The sequence below is a fragment of the Protomyctophum parallelum genome (genome assembly GCF_964188405.1).
Source record: "Protomyctophum parallelum genome assembly, chromosome: 8".
NCBI classification, from domain to species: domain Eukaryota; kingdom Metazoa; phylum Chordata; class Actinopteri; order Myctophiformes; family Myctophidae; genus Protomyctophum; species Protomyctophum parallelum.
Genome location: NC_139703.1, coordinates 50,734,722 through 50,739,721, shown reverse-complemented (window position 1 = coordinate 50,739,721; position 5,000 = coordinate 50,734,722). Strand labels below are relative to the sequence as shown.

General features: G+C 45.5%; 1 protein-coding gene across 1 annotated transcript in view; it reads right to left on the bottom strand.

Annotated features, from left to right (window-relative positions):
• Positions 1-5,000, bottom strand: part of chchd6b (coiled-coil-helix-coiled-coil-helix domain containing 6b) — a 105,967-nt gene that overhangs the window by 20,088 nt on the left and 80,879 nt on the right. The window lies entirely within an intron of this gene.

Genomic DNA, 5,000 nt, shown 5'->3' with positions numbered 1-5,000 from the left:
TGTGTGTGTGTGTGTGTGTGTGTGTGTGTGTGTGTGTGTGTGTGTGTGTGTGTGTGTGTATGTGTGTGTGTGTGTGTGTGTGTGTGTGTGTGTGTGTGTGTGTGTGTGTGCGTGAGCGTGCGTCATAACACATAAAATACCTTATGAGTGACAGGTAGAAGGGCTGTGCCACTGTGTGTTAGGTGAACTTCAAGAGAGAGAGAGAGAGAGAGAGAGAGAGAGAGAGAGAGAGAGAGAGAGAGAGAGAGAGAGAGATAGAGAGAGAGAGACAGAGACAGAGACAGAGACAGAGACAGAGACAGAGACAGAGACAGAGACAGAGACAGAGACAGAGACAGAGACAGAGACAGAGACAGAGACAGAGACAGAGACAGAGACAGAGACAGAAACAGGCAGATAGAGCAAGGATGATTAAACACAGAGGTTTAATCATCCTGTCAGGGGTTATTTATCAACAACAACCGGCACGTTGTATATTATCCCGCTTATTAGACGGCTACTTAATTAATTCAATCATTAATGGACCCAAAAAATAACACACAAAAAGAGGAATCCGTTTGTTCCAATGTTCCGTCATCAGTAAAACTGCTCTCTGTTGGCACTCAACCAGGAACAGTGAAACTTTCCTAGTTAAAATCCAGGCCCAATACTCTGCCAAGCGGCTGGCACTGTCAGATCCAGTTATAGACAGGCAGACTGGACAGGTGCCCACGAGTCCAGAGGGGTCCCCGAACAGCCCAGTCATTCGTTATCATTAAGCCTGATCAGGGAACCAGCAGTGGCAGCTCCACTTGTGTTCCTTCCATTAGTGCTCTCTAAATCATCAACTTCACTTCAATGTGCTCAAACTGTTTTGACATACAAGGCCGTTCACTCAGCAGTGAATCTTGCTGAAAATGTCCACATATAATAATTCATGTGTGTACCATAATAACATTTAAAGGGATTGTGACATTAAAAAAAAGGTTTTGGAATTGTTCTTATTTTTTTTAGGTTTTCTAATATCAATTGCACACAAAAAACATGAACTTTTAACATTCAGTAGATTTTCTGTGATCTGGGGTTTTCTGGCTCAAACAGGTGCTCTGATTTGCCGGCAGTAAGTGATGTAAGACCCTGCAAATCCCATATATGTCAATGGGATTTGCCAGCAGATGTCACTGTTTTCACTGTGTTGCCTGTTTTCATTGTAGCTCAAAAGGCTTCCAAACCCCAAAGAAAACTTCAGACCACAGAAAATCCACTGAATGTTCAAAGTTCAGGTTTTTTGGGTGTAATTGAGGTCATAAAACCTAAAAGAAAAAAGAAAAAGAAAAATAAATGAGAATGAATGTCATAAAACCTTTAATTGCAGTGCACAAGAAACCGCGTTGTGGTTGTTACGGTATGTAGATACTACTTTTTCACAATGTTTGATTATTGTTATTTCTGATTTCTTATTCTAATTATTATTATTCTGTTGTGATAGGGACAGGGATGAACGTCAACAAATGTCTCCCTGATGATAACAGACATAATGAAGGCAAGATTGTGTCATATGATCTTGAAATATGAAGTCTTATATTATCTTATCTTCAAAGGTACATCTAGAAGAAACATCAGTGATGTTTAAATGACGCTCTCAAAAGCCTTTGAGATTTGAGCTCCTGCAGGATGGAGAACTCTTCAGAACACTTAAATGTCAACTTGAAAATCGAACAGCCTTTAAACGAATGCTGCCGCTCCCTCTTGGATAGTGAGATTAAGTCAGATTAGCTCAAGAAAGACAGATAAAATGTTTCAGATCACAAGTTTGCTTCTACAACGAGATAAGCATTTAAAATAAAATAAAAGATGCACAGACTCGAAACGAAATCTTCTGGTAAAAGAAAAGTAATATTCAGCAAGTCATTGCAGTTCAGTCATTCCTCCTCTCGGTTGCAGGGACCAGACACTGACAATCTATAACCTTCATTCTCAATCTTCCATCAAAGCCACCAATATAGACTCCTGTCATAGACACTGGCAGGATTCAACCTCGTTCATCAGCGCCAGTCAAAACCCAGTCCTGTCCTGTCCCGTGTCGGAGGTGAATGGATGGTTCTGGGGTGAGAACCTATAAGACCCAAAGGAGAGCATATGGGCTCTGAGCCTGTTCTGGTTGGCAAACTGCCACCGAGAACAGCAGCCAAGCTCTCAATGCTATCGCTCCCCTGTCGTCATTCAGAGGGAGAGACGAGTATGTTCTGGTGAAACTGTGGATTTATACTCTTCCCCTCATGCTCTCTCTCTCTCTCTCCCTCTTGTTCTAGTTCTCTCTCTCCCTCACAGCCCCTGCCTCAAATTAGCCTGTTTTAATCAGAATTAAAGAATGCCTTGTGTTGCAGAAGAAATAGCCACGTTCGCCACGGCGACTCGCTCAGGCTGTGACCTGTCCTATAGGCTGTGACCTGTCCTATAGGCTGTGACCTGTCCTAGAGGCTGTGACCTGTCCTATAGGCTGTGACCTGTCCTAGAGGCTGTGACCTGTCCTAGAGGCTGTGACCTGTCCTATAGGCTGTGACCTGTCCTAGAGGCTGTGACCTGTCCTATAGGCTGTGACCTGTCCTATAGGCTGTGACCTGTCCTATAGGCTGTGACCTGTCCTATAGGCTGTGACCTGTCCTAGAGGCTGTGACCTGTCCTATAGGCTGTGACCTGTCCTAGAGGCTGTGACCTGTCCTAGAGGCTGTGACCTGTCCTAGAGGCTGTGACCTGTCCTAGAGGCTGTGACCTGTCCTAGAGGCTGTGACCTGTCCTAGAGGCTGTGACCTGTCCTAGAGGCTGTGACCTGTCCTAGAGGCTGTGACCTGTCCTATAGGCTGTGACCTGTCCTAGAGGCTGTGACCTGTCCTAGAGGCTGTGACCTGTCCTATAGGCTGTGACCTGTCCTATAGGCTGTGACCTGTCCTATAGGCTGTGACCTGTCCTATAGGCTGTGACCTGTCCTATAGGCTGTGACCTGTCCTAGAGGCTGTGACCTGTCCTAGAGGCTGTGACCTGTCCTATAGGCTGTGACCTGTCCTAGAGGCTGTGACCTGTCCTAGAGGCTGTGACCTGTCCTATAGGCTGTGACCTGTCCTAGAGGCTGTGACCTGTGACCTGTCCTAGAGGCTGTGACCTGTGACCTGTCCTATAGGCTGTGACCTGTCCTAGAGGCTGTGACCTGTCCTATAGGCTGTGACCTGTCCTAGAGGCTGTGACCTGTCCTAGAGGCTGTGACCTGTCCTATAGGCTGTGACCTGTCCTAGAGGCTGTGACCTGTCCTAGAGGCTGTGACCTGTCCTATAGGCTGTGACCTGTCCTAGAGGCTGTGACCTGTCCTATAGGCTGTGACCTGTCCTATAGGCTGTGACCTGTCCTAGAGGCTGTGACCTGTCCTAGAGGCTGTGACCTGTCCTATAGGCTGTGACCTGTCCTAGAGGCTGTGACCTGTCCTATAGGCTGTGACCTGTCCTATAGGCTGTGACCTGTCCTATAGGCTGTGACCTGTCCTAGAGGCTGTGACCTGTCCTATAGGCTGTGACCTGTCCTAGAGGCTGTGACCTGTCCTATAGGCTGCCGAGCCAGCCTGACGGCATGCTGCGGGTTCGACTCCCGATCCCGACATCTCTCTCCCCATTTCCTGTCAGTCTACTTTCAACCTATCAATAAAGGCTTTGCATTCACAAAGTAATCCTACGTTTCATCATCATAATCATCAACATCATCATTTTCAATTGATAATATGACCTACTATATCCTCCCTGTATAAAAACTCAAGTGAAACCTATAGAATACCAGTTGCTTCAGTGATTTTCCACACCTTTCCCACCTGCTTCTACGGGCCGTCGGCATGGAACAAGCTCCCACTGTACCTTCGTCAGGCAGCCTCTGTAGACATTTTTAAAGCTCAGCTCAAAACCCACCTCTACAACAATGCTTTTAAAGTGATTTTTTTATTTTTTTGTTATTCATGTCTTCACTGTATTGTATTACTGCTTGTTTTTTATTGTCGTTTTTTTATGTCGTTGCCCTGCTTTATCTGTTCTTATCTTTGTACCACTGCCTTCTCCTGATCTGACACTGCGCTATTGCCCTATTGTTTTAAACTGCATGCCTGTTTTAATGCTGTTTTGTTTTGCTTTTGCTTTTATTATTTTTTCTGCTCTGTAAAGCACATTGAGCTACATTTATGTATGAAAGGTGCTATATAAATAAAGTTTATTATTTATTATTATTATTAAAGAAAAGCAGGAATAAGTGCTATGGCATACACCGTGTCGAGTGCCGTCTGTGAGTAGGGCAACACACCGAGGGGCGCAAAACAAAATGTGCCAAAAAGTGCCAAGCCGACCCTCAAAATAACAACTTTCTCTGCGGCTCCGCCGCGTAATGACGAGCGGCTGTGTGTGTGTGCGCGTCCTCACAAACAGTGAAAATAGCCGATCTGCATGAGGAATAGCAGCGCTCTCGTTCGGGAGAGGGGCAACACAAATATCCTACGAGTATACAGGGCAACCAAATGGTCAGCTACGGCCCTGACCATGTCACAGAAAATATGACAGTTGACAGCTGATCGAATGAGACGAGCTCAGTCCCATGCTTTGTGTCATTTTGAGCACACGTGCAGCGGTATAGTAAATGTACTGTGAGCACTACCTCTGTATTGCATTTTAAAATAGGTCCCCGCTACCCCTCCTAGAAGTTAACCATGAGCGCTACCTCCTCTCCACCAGCCTGCTGCTATCCGATGGTCAGTTAACCATGAGCGCTACCTCCTTTCCACCAGCCTGATGCTATCCGATGGTCAGTCAGCTTTCCACCTACAGTATGACAGTGTATCGCCCCATTCAACTGCAGATATATCAGTACATTTCTTTTTTTCTTTTTCTTTTTACAAATTGCGTTGTGGGATTGTACAGTAGATTGCCTATTTTCATCACACGACAGCATCGTACGACAGAGCATAAATATTAAGCGATAGAGGCAACCAAACAAGG